Consider the following 23418-nt stretch of genomic DNA (forward strand, 5'->3'; position numbering starts at 1 on the left):
GTTTGGCCCAGTTTGCAATTTCTGCGGAAGATGAACAGGAACAGTGAGAACCAATGAGAGGCTAGCAGGAGGTGTCTGGACGGGCAAATTTAACTCTCATTTCCCACCAGGAAGAGGAATTAACCAAAGGCTCAGAATGCCGGGCCAGAACCAGATTAGGGCCTGAAGCCATCCTGCGGTGTTGCGGCCAGGTCACAAGAAAGCGAGTTGAAGAAAGGAGCTCAGGGGCACTGTAATTCACAAACCTGCAGAGTTATAAATGACAGCTATCATCCAAAAATAGACTGAAGTAAGGCTGCCAAGAGGACTTGAAAGTGGGGCAGAATTGCAGGAAACCGATTTCAGGAGGTAGACTGGAATTGCATTGAAAGCATAGGAAAAGAGGCAGAACGTCCACAATGATGCACTTGGCCAAAAAGGGCTTATGCGTTTTTTCCTGAATATATTCAGGAAAAAACGCATACGCCCTTTTTGGCCAACCAAGCAAGCTTGCAAAGGAAATCTGCACTACAATGAAGTCTCACTTCCCCCCGGTCAAAAGGGCCATCTGAAAAAAGTGTAAAATCCAGAAAGGCAGGACAGGCCATGGAGAACTGGGAGCCTTGTTATGCTGATGGGCGGGATGTAAATTGCCAACAGACACTCAGGAGAAGTGTATGGTGTTTCCTGAAACATCTAAAAAACAAAGCAACAGAGCCTAGGGCACTTCCACTTATGGTCCTATAGTTTAGGGAAATTAAAATCAAAAAGACACAGCCACCCCAAAGTTTGGAACGGCTCTGTTTACAAGAACCTCGTTTACAGTACAAGTTCAACATCGCAGAAAGTGAAAAATGGATAAAGAAGTTGTGGTATTCACTTACAAAGCAATATCACTCAGCAATGAAATCTATGTCATCAGGCCCTTAGCAGCACAATGAGTGGATTCAGGTACGATGATTCTAACTGAAATAAGTCACACAGAAAAAGAAACATCATAAGATATCACTAATACACGGAATGTAAACTTGGCTACACAGGAACTGCATTCCAAAACAGAACAGGGTCTCAAATTTAGAAAACCAACTTATGCTTGCTTAAGGGGAAAGGTGAGTTGGGGTGCTGCATAAAACCAGAGATTGAAATGAGCACAGATAAAGTTCCTTAAGCCAAATATGGAAGAGACAAGAGCTACTCCTTGCTCAACGAAATGGACTCAACACCGCATATTAAACGCCTAAGAATGTACCTGACTAGTAAGTATATTAAAACCTATGGATTGCTATGTCTCCGAAAGAGAATCAAGCATGTGTACAGGGGCATAAACGCAGCAGTGATAGGATTGGAGAGGTTCGGTGAGCAAATGAAGACCCTTTGAAGTCATATTGCATGGTACCCATTCCACGGGTTTCAACTACCCAGGTTTAAGGTATTCTTCCTTCAGCTAAAACATGCATGTGGAACCTAGAGTATGATCAACCATGTGATCGGGAGACATGTTCAAATATGTCTCAGTTTTCGTACCCTGGTACTCGGGTGCAATATTCCAGACGCTTTACTAACACTCTCCCGACTTGGAGAGTCAGTCCCTTTAACCTCCTGTTTGGCCCAGTTTGCAATTTCTGCGGAAGATGAACAGGAATAGCGAGAACCAATGAGAGACTAGCTGGAGGTGTCTGGACGGGCAAATTTAACTCTCATTTCCCACCAGGAAGAGGAATTAACCAAAGGCTCAGCGTGCCGTGCCGGAACCAGATTAGGGCCTGAAGCCATCATGCGGTGTTGCGGCCAGGTCACAAGAAAGCGAGTTGAAGAAAGGAGCTCAGGGGCACTGTAATTCACAAAGCTGCAGAGTTATAAATGACAGCTATCGTCCAAAAATAGACTGAAGTAAGGCTGCCAAGAGGACTTGAAAACGGGGCAGAATTGCAGGAAACCGATTTCAGGAGGTAGACTGGAATTGCATTGAAAGCATAGGAAAAGAGGCAGAACGTCCACAATGATGCACTTGGCCAAAAAGGGCGTATGCGTTTTTTCCTGAATATATTCAGGAAAAAACGCATACGCCCTTTTTGGCCATCCAAGCAAGCTTGCAAAGGAAATCTGCACTACAATGAAGTCTCACTTCCCCCCGGTCAAAAGGGCCATCTGAAAAAAGTGTAAAATCCAGAAAGGCAGGACAGGCCATGGAGAACTGGGAGCCTTGTTATGCTGATGGGCGGGATGTAAATTGCCAACAACCACTCGGGGGAAGTGTATGGTGTTTCCTGAAACATCTAAAAAACAAAGCAACAGAGCCTAGGGCACTTCCACTTATGGTCCTATAGCTTAGGGAATTTAAAATCAAAAAGACACAGCCACCCCAAAGTTTGGAACAGCTCTGTTTACAAGAACCTCGTTTACAGTACAAGTTCAACATCGCAGAAAGTGAAAAATGGATAAAGAAGTTGTGGTATTTACTTAAAAAGCAATATCACTCAGCAATGAAATCTGTGTCATCAGGCCCTTAGCAGCACAATGAGTGGATTCAGGTATGATGATTCTAACTGAAATAAGTCACACAGAAAAAGAAACATCATAAGATATCAGTAATACACGGAATGTAAACTTGGCTACACAGGAACTGAATTACAGAACAGAACAGGGTCTCAAATTTCGAAAACCAACTTATGCTTGCTTAAGGGGAAAGGTGAGTTGGGGTGCTGCATAAAACCAGAGATTGAAATGAGCACAGATAAAGTTCCTTAAGCCAAATATGGAATAGACAAGAGCTACTCCTTGCTCAACGAAATGGACTCAACACCGCATATTAAACGCCTAAGAATGTACCTGACTAGTAAGTATCTTAAAACCTATGGATTGCTATGTCTCCGAAAGAGAATCAAGCATGTGTACAGGGGCATAAACGCAGCAGTGATAGGATTGGAGAGGTTCGTTGAGCAAATGAAGACCCTTTGAAGTCATATTGCATGGTACCCATTCCACGGGTTTCAACTACCCAGGTTTTAGGTATTCTTCATTCAGCTAAAACATGCATGTGGAACCTAGAGTATGATCAACCATGTGATCGGGAGACATGTTCAAATATGTCTCAGTTTTCGTACCCTGGTACTCGGGTGCAATATTCCAGACGCTTTACTAACACTCTCCCGACTTGGAGAGTCAGTCCCTTTAACCTCCTGTTTGGCCCAGTTTGCAATTTCTGCGGAAGATGAACAGGAATAGCGAGAACCAATGATAGACTAGCTGGAGGTGTCTGGACGGGCAAATTTAACTCTCATTTCCCACCAGGAAGAGGAATTAACCAAAGGCTCAGCGTGCCGTGCCGGAACCAGATTAGGGCCTGAAGCCATCATGCGGTGTTGCGGCCAGGTCACAAGAAAGCGAATTGAAGAAAGGAGCTCAGGGGCACTGTAATTCACAAAGCTGCAGAGTTATAAATGACAGCTATCGTCCAAAAATAGACTGAAGTAAGGCTGCCAAGAGGACTTGAAAACGGGGCAGAATTGCAGGAAACCGATTTCAGGAGGTAGACTGGAATTGCATTGAAAGCATAGGAAAAGAGGCAGAACGTCCACAATGATGCACTTGGCCAAAAAGGGCGTATGCGTTTTTTCCTGAATATATTCAGGAAAAAACGCATACGCCCTTTTTGGCCATCCAAGCAAGCTTGCAAAGGAAATCTGCACTACAATGAAGTCTCACTTCCCCCCGGTCAAAAGGGCCATCTGAAAAAAGTGTAAAATCCAGAAAGGCAGGACAGGCCATGGAGAACTGGGAGCCTTGTTATGCTGATGGGCGGGATGTAAATTGCCAACAACCACTCGGGAGAAGTGTATGGTGTTTCCTGAAACATCTAAAAAACAAAGCAACAGAGCCTAGGGCACTTCCACTTATGGTCCTATAGCTTAGGGAATTTAAAATCAAAAAGACACAGCCACCCCAAAGTTTCGAACAGCTCTGTTTACAAGAACCTCGTTTACAGTACAAGTTCAACATCGCAGAAAGTGAAAAATGGATAAAGAAGTTGTGGTATTTACTTAAAAAGCAACATCACTCAGCAATGAAATCTGTGTCATCAGGCCCTTAGCAGCACAATGAGTGGATTCAGGTATGATGATTCTAACTGAAATAAGTCACACAGAAAAAGAAACATCATAAGATATCAGTAATACACAGAATGTAAACTTAGCTACACAGGAACTGAATTACAGAACAGAACAGGGTCTCAAATTTCGAAAACCAACTTATGCTTGCTTAAGGGGAAAGGTGAGTTGGGGTGCTGCATAAAACCAGAGATTGAAATGAGCACAGATAAAGTTCCTTAAGCCAAATATGGAATAGACAAGAGCTACTCCTTGCTCAACGAAATGGACTCAACACCGCATATTAAACGCCTAAGAATGTACCTGACTAGTAAGTATCTTAAAACCTATGGATTGCTATGTCTCCGAAAGAGAATCAAGCATGTGTACAGGGGCATAAACGCAGCAGTGATAGGATTGGAGAGGTTCGGTGAGCAAATGAAGACCCTTTGAAGTCATATTGCATGGTACCCATTCCACGGGTTTCAACTACCCAGGTTTTAGGTATTCTTCATTCAGCTAAAACATGCATGTGGAACCTAGAGTATGATCAACCATGTGAACGGGAGACGTGTTCAAATATGTCTCAGTTTTCCTCCCCTGGTACTCGGGTGCAACATTCCAGACGCTTTACTAACACTCTCCCCACTTGGAGAGTCAGCGCCTTTAACCTCCTGTTTGGCCCAGTTTGCAATTTCTGCGGAAGATGAACAGGAATAGCGAGAACCAATGAGAGGCTAGCTGGAGGTGTCTGGACGGGCAAATTTAACTCTCATTTCCCACCAGGAAGAGGAATTAACCAAAGGCTCAGCGTGCCGTGCCGGAACCAGATTAGGGCCTGAAGCCATCCTGCGGTGTTGCGGCCAGGTCACAAGAAAGCGAGTTGAAGAAAGGAGCTCAGGGGCACTGTAATTCACAAACCTGCAGAGTTATAAATGACAGCTATCGTCCAAAAATAGACTGAAGTAAGGCTGCCAAGAGGACTTGAAAGCGGGGCAGAATTGCAGGAAACCGATTTCAGGAGGTAGACTGGAATTGCATTGAAAGCATAGGAAAAGAGGCCGAACGTCCACAATGATGCACTTGGCCAAAAAGGGCGTATGCGTTTTTTCCTGAATATATTCAGGAAAAAACACATACGCCCTTTTTGGCCAACCAAGCAAGCTTGCAAAGGAAATCTGCACTACAATGAAGTCTCACTTCCCCCCGGTCAAAAGGGCCATCTGAAAAAAGTGTAAAATCCAGAAAGGCAGGACAGGCCATGGAGAACTGGGAACCTTGTTATGCTGATGGGCGGGATGTAAATTGCCAACAACCACTCGGGAGAAGTGTATGGTGTTTCCTGAAACATCTAAAATACAAAGCAACAGAACCTAGGGCACTTCCACTTATGGTCCTATAGCTTAGGGAAATTAAAATCAAAAAGACACAGCCACCCCAATGTTTGGAACGGCTCTGTTTACAAGAACATCGTTTACAGTACAAGTTCAACATCGCAGAAAGTGAAAAATGGATAAAGAATTTGTGGTATTTACTTACAAAGCAATATCACGCAGCAATGAAATCTGTGTCATCAGGCCCTTAGCAGCACAATGAGTGGATTCAGGTATGATGATTCTAACTGAAATAAGTCACACAGAAAAAGAAATATCATAAGATATCAGTAATACACGGAATGTAAACTTGGCTACACAGGAACTGAATTACAGAACAGAACAGGGTCTCAAATTTAGAAAACCAACTTATGCTTGCTTAAGGGGAAAGGTGAGTTGGGGTGCTGCATGAAACCAGAGATTGAAATGAGCACAGATAAAGTTCCTTAAGCCAAATATGGAATAGACAAGAGCTACTCCTTGCTCAACGAAATGGACTCAACACCGCATATTAAACGCCTAAGAATGTACCTGACCAGTAAGTATCTTAAAACCTATAGATTGCTATGTCTCCGAAAGAGAATCAAGCATGTGTACAGGGGCATAAATGCAGCAGTGATAGGATTGGAGAGGTTCAGTGAGCAAATGAAGACCCTTTGAAGTCATATTGCATGGTACCCATTCCACGGGTTTCAACTACCCAGATTTTAGGTATTCTTCCTTCAGCTAAAACATGCATGTGGAACCCAGAGTATGATCAACCATGTGATCGGGAGACGTGTTCAAATATGTCTCAGTTTTCCTCCCCTGGTACTCGGGTGCAACATTCCAGACGCTTTACTAACACTCTCCCCACTTGGAGAGTCAGCGCCTTTAAACTCCTGTTTGGCCCAGTTTGCAATTTCTGTGGAAGATGAACAGGAATAGCGAGAACAAATGAGAGGCTAGCTGGAAGTGTCTGGACGGGCAAATTTAACTCTCATTTCCCACCAGGAAGAGGAAATAACCAAAGGCTCTGCGTGCCGTACCGGAACCAGATTAGGGCCTGAAGCCATCCTGCGGTGTTGCGGCCAGCTCAAAAGAAAGCGAGTTGAAGAAAGGAGCTCAGGGGCACTGTAATTCACAAACCTGCAGAGTTATAAATGACAGCTATCGTCCAAAAATAGACTGAAGTAAGGCTGCCAAGAGGACTTGAAAGCGCGGCAGAATTGCAGGAAACCGATTTCAGGAGGTAGACTGGAATTGCATTGAAAGCATAGGAAAAGAGGCAGAACGTCCACAATGATGCACTTGGCCAAAAAGGGCATATGCGTTTTTTCCTGAATATATTCAGGAAAAAACGCATACGCCCTTTTTGGCCAACCAAGCAAGCTTGCAAAGGAAATCTGCACTACAATGAAGTCTCACTTCCCCCCGGTCAAAAGGGCCATCTGAAAAAAGTGTAAAATCCAGAAAGGCAGGACAGGCCATGGAGAACTGGGAGCCTTGTTATGCTGATGGGCGGGATGTCAATTGCCAACAACCACTCCGGAGAAGTGTATGGTGTTTCCTGAAACATCTAAAAAACAAAGCAACAGAGCCTAGGGCACTTCCACTTATGGTCCTATAGCTTAGGGAAATTAAAATCAAAAAGACACAGCCACCCCAAAGTTTGGAACGGCTCTGTTTACAAGAACCTCGTTTACAGTACAAGTTCAACATCGCAGAAAGTGAAAAATGGATAAAGAAGTTGTGGTATTCACTTACAAAGCAATATCACTCAGCAATGAAATCTATGTCATCAGGCCCTTAGCAGCACAATGAGTGGATTCAGGTATGATGATTCTAACTGAAATAAGTTAAACAGAAAAAGAAACATCATAAGATATCAGTAATACACGGAATGGAAACTTGGCTACACAGGAACTGAATTACAGAACAGAACAGGGTCTCAAATTTAGAAAACCAACTTATGCTTGCTTAAGGGGAAAGGTGAATTGGGGTGCTGCATAAAACCAGAGATTGAAATGAGCACAGATAAAGTTCCTTAAGCCAAATATGGAATAGACAAGAGCTACTCCTTGCTCAACGAAATGGACTCAACACCGCATATTAAACGCCTAAGAATGTACCTGACTAGTAAGTATCTTAAAACCTATGGATTGCCATGTCTCCGAAAGAGAATCAAGCATGTGTGCAGGTGCATAAAAGCAGCAGTGATAGGATTGGAGAGGTTCGGTGAGCAAATGAAGACCCTTTGAAATCATATTGCATGGTACCCTTTACACGGGTTTCAACTACCCAGGTTTTAGGTATTCTTCCTTCAACTAAAACATGCATGTGGAACCTAGAGTATGATCAACCATATGATCGGGAGACCTGTTCAAATATGTCTCAGTTTTCGTACCCTGGTACTCGGGTGCAACATTCCAGACGCTTTACTAACACTCTCCCCACTTGGAGAGTCAGCGCCTTTAACCTCCTGTTTGGCACAGTTTCCAATTTCTGCGGAAGATGAACAGGAATAGCGAGAACCAATGAGAGGCTAGCTGGAGATGTCTGGACGGGCAAATTTAACTCTCATTTCCCACCAGGAAGAGGAAATAACCAAAGGCTCAGCGTGCCGTACCGGAACCAGATTAGGGCCTGAAGCCATCCTGCGGTGTTGCGGCCAGCTCAAAAGAAAGCGAGTTGAAGAAAGGAGCTCAGGGGCACTGTAATTCACAAACCTGCAGAGTTATAAATGACAGCTATCGTCCAAAAATATACTGAAGTAAGGCTGCCAACAGGACTTGAAAGCGGGGCAGAATTGCAGGAAACTGATTTCAGGAGGTAGACTGGAATTGCATTGAAAGCATAGGAAAAGAGGCAGAACGTCCACAATGATGCACTTGGTCAAAAAGGGCGTATGCGTTTTTTCCTGAATATATTCAGGAAAAAACGCATACGGCCTTTTTGGCCAACCAAGCAAGCTTTCAAAGAAATCTGCACTATAATGAAGTCTCACTTCCCCCCGGTCAAAAGGGCCATCTGATAAAAGTGTAAAATCCAGAAAGGCAGGACAGGCCATGGAGAACTGGGAGCCTTGTTATGCTGATGGGCGGGATGTAAATTGCCAACAACCACTCGGGGGAAGTGTATGGTGTTTCCTGAAACATCTAAAAAACAAAGCAACAGAGCCTAGTGCACTTCCACTTATGGTCCTATAGCTTAGGGAAATTAAAATCAAAAAGACACAGCCACCCCAATGTTTGGAACGGCTCTGTTTACAAGAACCTCGTTTACAGTACAAGTTCAACATCGCAGAAAGTGAAAAATGGATAAAGAAGTTGTGGTATTCACTTACAAAGCAATATCACTCAGCAATGAAATCTATGTCATCAGGCCCTTAGCAGCACAATGAGTGGATTCAGGTATGATGATTCTAACTGAAATAAGTCACACAGAAAAAGAAACATCATAAGATATCAGTAATACACGGAATGGAAACTTGGCTACACAGGAACTGAATTACAGAACAGAACAGGGTCTCAAATTTAGAAAACGAACTTATGCTTGCTTAAGGGGAAAGGTGAGTTGGGGTGCTGCATAAAACCAGAGATTGAAATGAGCACAGATAAAGTTCCTTAAGCCAAATATGGAATAGACAAGAGCTACTCCTTGCTCAACGAAATGGACTCAAAACCGCATATTAAACGCCTAAGAATGTACCTGACTAGTAAGTATCTTAAAACCTATGGATTGCTATGTCTCCGAAAGAGAATCAAGCATGTGTGCAGGTGCATAAACGCAGCAGTGATAGGATTGGAGAGGTTCGGTGAGCAAATGAAAACCCTTTGAAATCATATTTCATGGTACCCATTCCACGGGTTTTAACTACCCAGGTTTTAGGTATTCTTCCTTCAGCTAAAACTTGCATGTGGAACCTAGAGTATGATCAACCATGTGATCGGGAGACCTGTTCAAATATGTCTCAGTTTTCGTACCCTGGTACTCGGGTGCAACATTCCAGACGCTTTACTAACACTCTCCCCACTTGGAGAGTCAGCGCCTTTAACCTCCTGTTTGGCCCAGTTTCCAATTTCTGCGGAAGATGAACAGGAATAGCGAGAACCAATGAGAGGCTAGCTGGAGATGTCTGCACGGGCAAATTTAACTCTCATTTCCCACCAGGAAGAGGAATTAACCAAAGGCTCAGCGTGCCGTGCCAGAACCAGATTAGGGCCTGAAGACATCCTGCGGTGTTGCGGCCAGGTCACAAGAAAGCGAGTTGAAGAAAGGAGCTCAGGGGCACTGTAATTCACAAACCTGCAGAGTTATAAATGACAGCTATCATCCAAAAATATACTGAAGTAAGGCTGCCAAGAGGACTTGAAAGCGGGGCAGAATTGCAGGAAACCGATTTCAGGAGGTAGACTGGAATTGCATTGAAAGCATAGGAAAAGAGGCAGAACGTCCACAATGATGCACTTGGCCAAAAAGGGCGTATGCGTTTTTTCCTGAATATATTCAGGAAAAAACGCATATGCCCTTTTTGGCCAACCAAGCAAACTTGCAAAGGAAATCTGCACTACAATGAAGTCTCACTTCCCCCCGGTCAAAAGGGCCATCTGAAAGAAGTGTAAAATCCAGAAAGGCTGGACAGGCCATGGAGAACTGGGAGCCTTGTTATGCTGATGGGCGGGATGTAAATTGCCAACAGACCCTCAGGAGAAGTGTATGCTGTTTCCTGAAACATCTAAAAAACAAAGCAACAGAGCCTAGGGCACTTGCGCTTATGGTCCTATAGCTTAGGGAAATTAAAATCAAAAAGACACAGCCACCCCAAAGTTTGGGACGCCTCCGTTTACAAGAACCTCGTTTACCGTACAAGTTCAATATCACAGAAAGTGAAAAATGGATAAAGAACTTGTGGTACTTACGTACAATGCAGTATCACTCAGCAATGAAATCTATGTCATCAGGCCCGTAGCAGCATAATGAGTGGATTCAGGTACGATGATTCTAACTGAAATAAGTCACACAGAAAAAGAAACATCATAAGATATCACTAATACACGGAATGTAAACTTGGCTACACAGGAACTGCATTCCAACACAGAACAGGGTCTCAAATTTAGAAAACCAACTTATGCTTGCTTAAGGTGAAAGGTGAGTTGGGGTGCTGCATAAAACCAGAGATTGAAATGAGTACAGATAAAGTTCCTTAAGCCAAATATGGAATAGACAAGAGCTACTCCTTGCTCAACGAAATGGACACAAAACCCCATATTAAACGCCTAAGAATGCACCTGACTAGTAAGTATCTTAAAACCTATGGATTGCTATGTCTCCGAAAGAGAATCAAGCATGTGTACAGGGGCATAAACGCAGCAGTGATAGGATTGGAGAGGTTCGTGAGCAAATGAAGACCCTTTGAAGTCATATTGCATGGTACCCATTCCACGGGTTTCAACTACCCAGGTTTAAGGTATTCTTCCTTCATCTAAAACATGCATGTGGAACCTAGAGTATGATCAACCATGTGATCGGGAGACGTGTTCAAATATGTCTCAGTTTTCGTACCCTGGTACTCGGGTGCAACATTCCAGACGCTTTACTAACACTCTCCCCACTTGGAGAGTCAGTCCCTTTAACTTCCTGTTTGGCCCAGTTTGCAATTTCTGTGGAAGATGAACAGGAATAGCGAGAACCAATGAAAGACTAGCTGGAGGTGTCTGGATGGGCAAATATAACTCTCATTTCCCACCAGGAAGAGGAATTAACCAAAGGCTCAGCGTGCCGTGCCAGAACCAGATTAGGGCCTGAAGCCATCATGCGGTGTTGCGGCCAGGTCACAAGAAAGCGAGTTGAAGAAAGGAGCTCAGGGACACTGTAATTCACAAACCTGCAGAGTTATAAATGACAGCTATCGTCCAAAAATAGACTGAAGTAAGGCTGCCAAGAGGACTTGAAAGCAGGGCAGAATTGCAGGAAACCGATTTCAGGAGGTAGACTGGAATTGCGTTGAAAGCATAGGAAAAGAGGCAGAAGGTCCACAATGATGCACTTGGCCAAAAAGGGCGTATGCGTTTTTTCCTGAATATATTCAGGAAAAAACGCATATGCCCTTTTTGGCCAACCAAGCAAGCTTGCAAAGGAAATCTGCACTACAATGAAGTCTCACTTCCCCCCGGTCAAAAGGGCCATCTGAAAAAAGTGTAAAATCCAGAAAGGCAGGACAGGCCATGGAGAACTGGGAGCCTTGTTATGTTGATGGGCGGGATGTAAATTGCCAACAACCACTCGGGAGAAGTGTATGGTGTTTCCTGAAACATCTAAAAAACAAAGCAACAGAGCCTAGGGCACTTCCACTTATGGTCCTATAGCTTAGGGAAATTAAAATCAAAAAGACACAGCCACCCCAAAGTTTTGATCGGCTCTGTTTACAAGAACCTCGTTTACAGTACAAGTTCAACATCGCAGAAAGTGAAAAATGGATAAAGAAGTTGTGGTATTTACTTACAAAGCAATATCACTCAGCAATGAAATCTGTGTCATCAGGCCCTTAGCAGCACAATGAGTGGATTCAGGTATGATGATTCTAACTGAAATAAGTCACACAGAAAAAGAAACATCATAAGATATCAGTAATACACGGAATGGAAACTTGGCTACACAGGAACTGAATTACAGAACAGAACAGGGTCTCAAATTTAGAAAACCAACTTATGCTTGCTTAAGGGGAAAGGTGAGTTGGGGTGCTGCATAAAACCAGAGATTGAAATGAGCACAGATAAAGTTCCTTAAGCAAAATATGGAATAGACAAGAGCTACTCCTTGCTCAACGAAATGGACTCAACACCCCATATTAAACGCCTAAGAATGTACCTGACTAGTAAGTATCTTAAAACCTATGGATTGCTATGTCTCCGAAAGAGAATCAAACATGTGTACAGGGGCATAAACGCAGCAGTGATAGGATTGGAGAGGTTCGGTGAGCATATGAAGACCCTTTGAAGTCATATTTCATGGTACCAATTCCACGGGTCTCAACTCTCCAGGTTTAAGGTATTCTTCCTTCAGCTAAAACATGCATGTGGAACCCAGAGTATGATCAACCATGTGAACGGGAGACGTGTTCAAATATGTCTCAGTTTTCCTCCCCTGGTACTCGGGTGCAACATTCCAGACGCTTTACTAACACTCTCCCGACTTGGAGAGTCAGTCCCTTTAACCTCCTGTTTGGCCCAGTTTGCAATTTCTGCGGAAGATGAACAGGAATAGCGAGAACCAATGAGAGGCTAGCTGGAGGTGTCTGGACGGGCAAATTTAACTCTCATTTCCCACCAGGAAGAGGAATTAACCAAAGGCTCAGCATGCCGGGCCGGAACCAGATTAGGGCCTGAAGCCATCCTGCGGTGTTGCGGCGAGGTCACAAGAAAGCGAGTTGAAGAAAGGAGCTCAGGGGCACTGTAATTCACAAACCTGCAGAGTTATAAATGACAGCTATCGTCCAAAAATAGACTGAAGTAAGGCTGCCAAGAGGACTTGAAAGCGGGGCAGAATTGCAGGAAACCGATTTCAGGAGGTAGACTGGAATTGCATTGAAAGCATAGGAAAAGAGGCAGAACGTCCACAATGATGCACTTGGCCAAAAAGGGCGTATGCGTTTTTTCCTGAATATATTCAGGAAAAAACGCATACGCCCTTTTTGGCCAACCAAGCAAGCTTCCAAAGGAAATCTGCACTACAATGAAGTCTCACTTCCCCCCGGTCAAAAGGCCATCTGAAAAAAGTGTAAAATCCAGAAAGGCAACAGGCCATTGAGAACTGGGAGCCTTGTTATGCTGATGGGCGGGATGTAATTTGCCAACCACCACTCGGGAGAAGTGTATGGTGTTTCCTGAAACATCTAAAAAACAAAGCAACAGAGCCTAGGGCACTTCCACTTATGGTCCTATAGCTTAGGGAATTTAAAATCAAAAAGACACAGCCACCCCAAAGTTTGGAACAGCTCTGTTTACAAGAACCTCGTTTACAGTACAAATTCAACATCGCAGAAAGTGAAAAATGGATAAAGAAGTTGTGGTATTTACTTAAAAAGCAATATCACTCAGCAATGAAATCTGTGTCATCAGGCCCTTAGCAGCACAATGAGTGGATTCAGGTATGATGATTCTAACTGAAATAAGTCACACAGAAAAAGAAACATCATAAGATATCAGTAATACACGGAATGTAAACTTGGCTACACAGGAACTGAATTACAGAACAGAACAGGGTCTCAAATTTCGAAAACCAACTTATGCTTGCTTAAGGGGAAAGGTGAGTTGGGGTGCTGCATAAAACCAGAGATTGAAATGAGCACAGATAAAGTTCCTTAAGCCAAATATGGAATAGACAAGAGCTACTCCTTGCTCAACGAAATGGACTCAACACCGCATATTAAACGCCTAAGAATGTACCTGACTAGTAAGTACCTTAAAACCTATGGATTGCTATGTCTCCGAAAGAGAATCAAGCATGTGTACAGGGGCATAAACGCAGCAGTGATAGGATTGGAGAGGTTCGGTGAGCAAATGAAGACCCTTTGAAGTCATATTGCATGGTACCCATTCCACGGGTTTCAACTACCCAGGTTTTAGGTATTCTTCATTCAGCTAAAACATGCATGTGGAACCCAAGTATTATCAACCATGTGAACGGGAGACGTGTTCAAATATGTCTCAGTTTTCCTCCCCTGGTACTCGGGTGCAACATTCCAGACGCTTTACTAACACTCTCCCCACTTGGAGAGTCAGCGCCTTTAACCTCTTGTTTGGCCCAGTTTGCAATTTCTGCGGAAGATGAACAGGAATAGCGAGAACCAATGAGAGGCTAGCTGGAGGTGTCTGGACGGGCAAATTCAACTCTCATTTCCCACCAGGAAGAGGAATTAACCAAAGGCTCAGCGTGCCGTGCCGGAACCAGATTAGGGCCTGAAGCCATCCTGCGGTGTTGCGGCCAGGTCACAAGAAAGCGAGTTGAAGAAAGGAGCTCAGGGGCACTGTAATTCACAAACCTGCAGAGTTATAAATGACAGCTATCGTCCAAAAATAGACTGAAGTAAGGCTGCCAAGAGGACTTGAAAGCAGGGCAGAATTGCAGGAAACCGATTTCAGGAGGTAGACTGGAATTGCATTGAAAGCATAGGAAAAGAGGCAGAACGTCCACAATGATGCACTTGGCCAAAAAGGGCGTATGCGTTTTTTCCTGAATATATTCAGGAAAAAACGCATACGCCCTTTTTGGCCAACCAAGCAAGCTTGCAAAGGAAATCTGCACTACAATGAAGTCTCACTTCCCCCCGGTCAAAAGGGCCATCTGAAAAAAGTGTAAAATCCAGAAAGGCAGGACAGGCCATGGAGAACTGGGAGCCTTGTTATGCTGATGGGCGGGATGTAAATTGTCAACAACCACTCGGGAGAAGTGTATGGTGTTTACTGAAACATCTAAAAAACAAAGCAACAGAGCCTAGGGCACTTCCACTTATGGTCCTATAGCTTAGGGAATTTAAAATCAAAAAGACACAGCCACCCCAAAGTTTGGAACGGCTCTCTTTACAAGAACCTCATTTACAGTACAAGTTCAACATCGCAGAAAGTGAAAAATGGATAAAGAAGTTGTGGTATTTACTTACAAAGCAATATCACTCAGCAATGAAATCTGTGTCATCAGGCCCTTAGCAGCACAATGAGTGGATTCAGGTATGATGATTCTAACTGAAATAAGTCACACAGAAAAAGAAACATCATAAGATATCAGTAATACACGGAATGTAAACTTGGCTACACAGGAACTGAATTACAGAACAGAACAGGGTCTCAAATTTAGAAAACCAACTTATGCTTGCTTAAGGGGAAAGGTGAGTTGGGGTGCTGCATAAAACCAGAGATTGAAATGAGCACAGATAAAGTTCCTTAAGCCAAATATGGAATAGACAAGAGCTACTCCTTGCTCAACGAAATGGACTCAACACCGCATATTAAACGCCTAAGAATGTACCTGACTAGTAAGTATCTTAAAACCTATGGATTGCTATGTCTCCAAAAGAGAATCAAGCATGTGTACAGGGGCATAAACGCAGCAGTGATAGGATTGGAGAGGTTCGGTGAGCAAATGAAGACCCTTTGAAGTCATATTGCATGGTACCCATTACACGGGTCTTAACTCTCCAGGTTTAAGGTATTCTTCCTTCAGCTTAAACATGCATGTGGAACCCAGAGTATGATCAACCATGTGAACGGGAGACGTGTTCAAATATGTCTCAGTTTTCCTCCCCTGGTACTCGGGTGCAACATTCCAGACGCTTTACTAACACTCTCCCGACTTGGAGAGTCAGTCCCTTTAACCTCCTGTTTGGCCCAGTTTGCAATTTCTGCGGAAGATGAACAGGAATAGCGAGAACATATGAGAGATTACCTGTAGGAGTCTGGACGGGCAAATTTAACTCTCATTTCCCACCAGGAAGAGGAATTAACCAAAGGCTCAGCGTGCCGTGCCAGAACCAGATTAGGGCCTGAAGCCATCCTGCGGTGTTGCGGCCAGGTCACAAGAAAGCGAGTTGAAGAAAGGAGCTCAGGGGCACTGTAATTCACAAACCTGCAGAGTTATAAATGACAGCTATCGTCCAAAAATAGACTGAAGTAAGGCTGCCAAGAGGACTTGAAAGCGGGGCAGAATTGCAGGAAACCGATTTCAGGAGGTAGACTGGAATTGCATTGAAAGCATAGGAAAAGAGGCAGAACGTCCACAATGATGCACTTGGCCAAAAAGGGCGTATGCGTTTTTTCCTGAATATATTCAGGAAAAAACGCATACGCACTTTTTGGCCAACCAAGCAAGCTTGCAAAGGAAATCTGCACTACAATGAAGTCTCACTTCCCCCCGGTCAAAAGGGCCATCTGAAAAAAGTGTAAAATCCAGAAAGGCAGGACAGGCCATGGAGAACTGGGAGCCTTGTTATGCTGATGGGCGGGATGTCAACTGCCAAGAACCACTTGGGAGAAGTGTATGGTGTTTCCTGAAACAACTAAAAAACACAGCAACAGAACCTAGGGCACTTCCACTTATGGTCCTATAGATTAGGGAAATTAAAATGAAAAAGAAACAGCCACCCCAAAGTTTCGAACGGCTCTGTTTACAAGAACCTCGTTTACAGTACAAGTTCAACATCGCAGAAAGTGAAAAATGGATAAAGAAGTTGTGGTATTTACTTACAAAGCAATATCACTCAGCAATGAAATCTGTGTCATCAGGCCCTTAGCAGCACAATGAGTGGATTCAGGTATGATGATTCTAACTGAAATAAGTCACACAGAAAAAGAAACATCATAAGATATCACTAATACACGGAATGTAAACTTGGCTACACAGGAACTGCATTCCAAAACAGAACAGGGTCTCAAATTTAGAAAACCAACTTATGCTTGCTTAAGGGGAAAGGTGAGTTGGGGTGCTGCATAAAACCAGAGATTGAAATGAGCACAGATAAAGTTCCTTAAGCCAAATATGGAATAGACAAGAGCTACTCCTTGCTCAACGAAATGGACTCAAAACCCCATATTAAACGCCTAAGAATGTACCTGACTAGTAAGTATCTTAAAACCTATGGATTGCTATGTCTCCAAAAGAGAATCAAGCGTGTGTACAGGGGCATAAACGCAGCAGTGATAGGATTGGAGAGGTTCGGTGAGCAAATGAAGACCCTTTGAAATCATATTGCATGGTACCCATTACACGGGTCTCAACTCTCCAGGTTTAAGGTATTCTTCCTTCAGCTAAAACATGCATGTGGAACCCAGAGTATGATCAACCATGTGAACGGGAGACGTGTTCAAATATGTCTCAGTTTTCCTCCCCTGGTACTCGGGTGCAACATTCCAGACGCTTTACTAACACTCTCCCGACTTGGAGAGTCAGTCCCTTTAACCTCCTGTTTGGCCCAGTTTGCAATTTCTGCGGAAGATGAACAGGAATAGCGAGAACCAATGAGAGGCTAGCTGGAGGTGTCTGGACGGGCAAATTCAACTCTCATATCCCACCAGGAAGAGGAATTAACCAAAGGCTCAGCATGCCGGGCCGGAACCAGATTAGGGCCTGAAGCCATCCTGCGGTGTTGCGGCCAGGTCACAAGAAAGCGAGTTGAAGAAAGAGCTCAGGGGCACTGTAATTCACAAACCTGCAGAGTTATAAATGACAGCTATCGTCCAAAAATATACTGAAGTAAGGCTGCCAAGAGGACTTGAAAGTGGGGCAGAATTGCAGGAAACCGATTTCAGGAGGTAGACTGGAATTGCATTGAAAGCATAGGAAAAGAGGCAGAACGTCCACAATGATGCACTTGGCCAAAAAGGGCGTATGCGTTTTTTCCTGAATATATTCAGGAATAAAACGCATACGCACTTTTTGGCCAACCAAGCAAACTTGCAAAGGAAATCTGCACTACAATGAAGTCTCACTTCTCCCCGGTCAAAAGGGCCATCTGAAAAAAGTGTAAAATCCAGAAAGGCAGGACAGGCCATGGAGAACTGGGAGCCTTGTTATGCTGATGGGCGGGATGTAAATTGCCAACAGACACTTGGGAGAAGTGTATGGTGTTTCCTGAAACATCTAAAAAACAAAGCAACAGAGCCTAGGGCACTTCCACTTATGGTCCTATAGCTTAGGGAAATTAAAATCAAAAAGACACAGCCACCCCAAAGTTTGGGACGCCTCTGTTTACAAGAACCTCGTTTACAGTACAAATTCAACATCGCAGAAAATGAAAAATGGATAAAGAAGCTGTGCTATTTACTTACAAAGCAATATCACTCAGCAATGAAATCTATGTCATCAGGCCCTTAGCAGCACAATGAGTGGATTCAGGTATGATGATTCTAACTGAAATAAGTCACACAGAAAAAGAAACATCATAAGATATCACTAATACACGGAATGGAAACTTGGCTACACAGGAACTGAATTACAGAACAGAACAGGGTCTCAAATTTAGAAAACCAACTTATGCTTGCTTAAGGGTAAAGGTGAGTTGGGGTGCTGCATAAAACCAGAGATTGAAATGAGCACAGATAAAGTTCCTTAAGCCAAATATGGAATAGACGAGCTACTCCTTGCTCAACGAAATGGACTCAACACCGCATATTAAACGCCTAAGAATGTACCTGACTAGTAAGTATCTTAAAACCTATGGATTGCTATGTCTCCGAAAGAGAATCAAGCATGTGTACAGGGGCATAAACGCAGCAGTGATAGGATTGGAGAGGTTCGGTGAGCAAATGAAGACCCTTTGAAGTCATATTGCATGGTACCCATTCCACGGGTCTCAACTACCCAGGTTTAAGGTATTCTTCCTTCAGCTAAAACATGCATGTGGAACCCAGAGTATGATCATCCGTGTGAACGGGAGACGTGTTCAAATATGTCTCAGTTTTCCTCCCGTGGTACTCAGATGCAACATTCCAGACGCTTAACTAACACTCTCCCGACTTGGAGAGTCAGCGTCTTTAACCTCCTGTTTGGCCCAGTTTGCAATTTCTGCGGAAGATGAACAGGAATAGCGAGAACCAATGAGAGACTACCTGGAGGTGTCTGGACGGACAAATTTAACTCTCATTTCCCAATAGGAAGAGGAAATAACCAAAGGCTCAGCGTGCCGTGCCGGAACCAGATTAGGGCCTGAAGCCATCATGCGGTGTTGCGGCCAGGTCACAAGAAAGCGAGTTGAAGAAAGAGCTCAGGGGCACTGTAATTCACAAACCTGCAGAGTTATAAATGACAGCTATCGTCCAAAAATAGACTGAAGTAAGGCTGCCAAGAGGACTTGAAAGCGGGGCAGAATTGCAGGAAACCGATTTCAGGAGGTAGACTGGAATTGCATTGAAAGCATAGGAAAAGAGGCAGAACGTCCACAATGATGCACTTGGCCAAAAAGGGCGTATGCGTTTTTTCCTGAATATATTCAGGAATAAAACGCATACGCACTTTTTGGCCAACCAAGCAAACTTGCAAAGGAAATCTGCACTACAATGAAGTCTCACTTCTCCCCGGTCAAAAGGGCCATCTGAAAAAAGTGTAAAATCCAGAAAGGCAGGACAGGCCATGGAGAACTGGGAGCCTTGTTATGCTGATGGGCAGGATGTAAATTGCCAACAGACACTTGGGAGAAGTGTATGGTGTTTCCTGAAACATCTAAAAAACAAAGCAACAGAGCCTAGGGCACTTCCACTTATGGTCCTATAGCTTAGGGAAATTAAAATCAAAAAGACACAGCCACCCCAAAGTTTGGGACGCCTCTGTTTACAAGAACCTCGTTTACAGTACAAATTCAACATCGCAGAAAATGAAAAATGGATAAAGAAGCTGTGGTATTTACTTACAAAGCAATATCACTCAGCAATGAAATCTATGTCATCAGGCCCTTAGCAGCACAATGAGTGGATTCAGGTATGATGATTCTAACTGAAATAAGTCACACAGAAAAAGAAACATCATAAGATATCACTAATACACGGAATGGAAACTTGGCTACACAGGAACTGAATTACAGAACAGAACAGGGTCTCAAATTTAGAAAACCAACTTATGCTTGCTTAAGGGGAAAGGTGAGTTGGGGTGCTGCATAAAACCAGAGATTGAAATGAGCACAGATAAAGTTCCTTAAGCCAAATATGGAATAGACGAGCTACTCCTTGCTCAACGAAATGGACTCAACACCGCATATTAAACGCCTAAGAATGTACCTGACTAGTAAGTATCTTAAAACCTATGGATTGCTATGTCTCCGAAAGAGAATCAAGCATGTGTACAGGGGCATAAACGCAGCAGTGATAGGATTGGAGAGGTTCGGTGAGCAAATGAAGACCCTTTGAAGTCATATTGCATGGTACCCATTCCACGGGTTTCAACTACCCAGGTTTAAGGTATTCTTCCTTCAGCTAAAACATGCATGTGGAACCTAGAGTATGATCAACCATGTGATCGGGAGACGTGTTCAAATATGTCTCAGTTTTTGAACCATGGTACTCGGGTGCAACATTCCAGATGCTTTACTAACACTCTCCCGACTTGGAGAGTCAGTCCCTTTAACCTCCTGTTTGGCCCAGTTTGCAATTTCTGCGGAAGATGAACAGGAATAGCGAGAACCAATGAGAGACTAGCTGGAGGTGTCTGGACGGGCAAATTTAACTCTCATTTCCAACCAGGAAGAGGAAATAACCAAAGGCTCAGCATGCCGTGCCGGAACCAGATTAGGGCCTGAAGCCATCCAGCGGTGTTGCAGCCAGCTCACAAGAAAACGAGTTGAAGAAAGGAGCTCAGGGGCACTGTAATTCACAAACCTGCAGAGTTATAAATGACAGCTATCGTCCAAAAATACACTGAAGTAAGGCTGCCAAGAGGACTTGAAAGCGGGGCAGAATTGCAGGAAACCGATTTCAGGAGGTAGACTGGAATTGCATTGAAAGCATAGGAAAAGAGGCAGAACGTCCACAATGATGCACTTGGCCAAAAAGTGCGTATGCGTTTTTTCCTGGGAAAAAACGCATACGCCCTTTTTGGCCAACCAAGCAAGCTTGCAAAGGAAATCTGCACTACAATGAAGTCTCACTTCCCCCCGGTCAAAAGGGCCATCTGAAAAAAGTGTAAAATCCAGAAAGGCAGGACAGGCCATGCAGAACTGGGAGCCTTGTTATGCTGATGGGCGGGATGTAAATTGCCAACAGACACTCGGGAGAAGTGTATGGTGTTTCCTGAAACATCTAAAAAACAAAGCAACAGAGCCTAGGGCACTTCCACTTATGGTCCTATAGCTTAGGGAAATTAAAATCAAAAAGACACAGCCACCCCAAAGTTTGGGACGCCTTTGTTTACAAGAACCTCGTTTACAGTACAAGTTCAACACCGCAGAAAGTAAAAAATGGATACAGAAGTTGTGGTATTTACTTACAAAGCAATATCACTCAGCAATGAAATCTGTGTCATCAGGCCCTTAGCAGCACAATGAGTGGATTCAGGTATGATGATTCTAACTGAAATAAGTCACACAGAAAAAGAAACATCATAAGATATCAGTAATACATGAAATGTAAACTTGGCTACACAGGAACTGAATTACAGAACAGAACAGGGTCTCAAATTTAGAAAACCAACTAATGCTTGCTTAAGGGGAAAGGTGAGTTGGGGTGCTGCATAAAACCAGAGATTGAAATGAGCACAGATAAAGTTCCTTAAGCCAAATATGGAATAGACAAGAGCTACTCCTTGCTCAACGAAATGGACTCAACACCGCATATTAAACGCCTAAGAATGTACCTGACTAGTAAGTATCTTAAAACCTATGGATTGCTATGTCTCCGAAAGGGAATCAAGCATGTGTGCAGGGGCATAAACGCAGCAGTGATAGGATTGGAGAGGTTCGGTGAGCAAATGAAGACCCTTTGAAGTCATATTGCATGGTACCCATTCCACGGGTTTCAACTACCCAGGTTTAAGGTATTCTTCCTTCAGCTAAAACATGCATGTGGAACGTAGAGTATGATCAACCATGTGATCGGGAGACGTGTTCAAATATATCTCAGTTTTCCTCCCCTGGTACTCGGGTGCAACATTCCAGACGCTTTACTAACACTCTCCCCACTTGGAGAGTCAGCGCCTTTAACCTCCTGTATGGCCCAGTTTGCAATTTCTGCGGAAGATGAACAGGAATAGCGAGAACCAATGAGAGGCTAGCTGGAGGTGTCTGGACGGGCAAATTTAACTCTCATTTCCCACCAGGAAGAGGAAATAACCAAAGGCTCAGTGTACCGTGCCGGAACCAGATTAGGGCCTGAAGCCATCCTGCGGTGTTGCGGCCAGGTCACAAGAAAGCGAGTTGAAGAAAGGAGCTCAGGGGCACTGTAATTCACAAACCTGCAGAGTTATAAATGACAGCTATCGTCCAAAAATAGACTGAAGTAAGGCTGCCAAGAGGACTTGAAAGCGGGGCAGAATTGCAGGAAACCGATTTCAGGAGGTAGACTGGAATTGCATTGAAAGCATAGGAAAAGAGGCAGAACGTCCACAATGATGCACTTGGCCAAAAAGGGCGTATGCGTTTTATCCTGAATATATTCAGGAAAAAACGCATACGCCCTTTTAGGCCAACCCAGCAAGCTTGCAAAGGAAACCTGCACTACAATGAAGTCTCACTTCCCCCCGGTCAAAAGGGCCATCTGAAAAAAGTGTAAAATCCAGAAAGGCAGGACAGGCCATGCAGAACTGGGAGCCTTGTTATGCTGATGGGCGGGATGTAAATTGCCAACAGACACTCGGGAGAAGTGTATGGTGTTTCCTGAAACATCTAAAAAACAAAGCAACAGAGCCTAGGGCACTTCCACTTATGGTCCTATAGCTTAGGGAAATTAAAATCAAAAAGACACAGCCACCCCAAAGTTTGGGACGCCTTTGTTTACAAGAACCTCGTTTACAGTACAAGTTCAACATCGCAGAAAGTGAAAAATGGATACAGAAGTTGTGGTATTTACTTACAAAGCAATATCACTCAGCAATGAAATCTATGTCATCAGGCCCTTAGCAGCATAATGAGTGGATTCAGGTATGATGATTCTAACTGAAATAAGTCACACAGAAAAAGAAACATCATAAGATATCAGTAATACACGGAATGGAAACTTGGCTACACAGGAACTGAATTACAGAACAGAACAGGGTCTCAAATTTAGAAAACCAACTTATGCTTGCTTAAGGGGAAAGGTGAGTTGGGGTGCTGCATAAAACCAGAGATTGAAATGAGCACAGATAAAGTTCCTTAAGCCAACTATGGAATAGACAAGAGCTACTCCTTGCTCAACGAAATGGACTCAACACCGCATATTAAACGCCTAAGAATGTACCTGACTAGTAAGTATCTTAAAACCTATGGATTGCTATGTCTCCGAAAGAGAATCAAGCATGTGTACAGGGGCATAAACGCAGCAGTGATA

The 23418-nt window shown here is 43.7% G+C and overlaps 1 long non-coding RNA gene across 2 annotated transcripts in view; it reads right to left on the reverse strand.

Moving 5' to 3' along the window:
* Positions 1–2440: 2440 nt before the first annotated feature.
* The window catches only part of LOC307181139, a 93200-nt gene continuing 72222 nt past the window's right edge, over positions 2441–23418 (reverse strand). For both annotated transcript variants that reach the window (XR_013825997.1, XR_013825998.1), the window contains exons 2-3: positions 13495–13580; positions 2441–2521 (exon numbers count right to left, since the gene is read on the reverse strand). This is a non-coding gene — a long non-coding RNA (uncharacterized lncRNA). The remainder of the gene's footprint in view (positions 2522–13494; positions 13581–23418) is intronic.

The sequence above is a fragment of the Stenella coeruleoalba genome, assembly GCF_951394435.1.
Source record: "Stenella coeruleoalba genome assembly, contig: scaffold_281, whole genome shotgun sequence".
Lineage (NCBI taxonomy): Eukaryota > Metazoa > Chordata > Mammalia > Artiodactyla > Delphinidae > Stenella > Stenella coeruleoalba.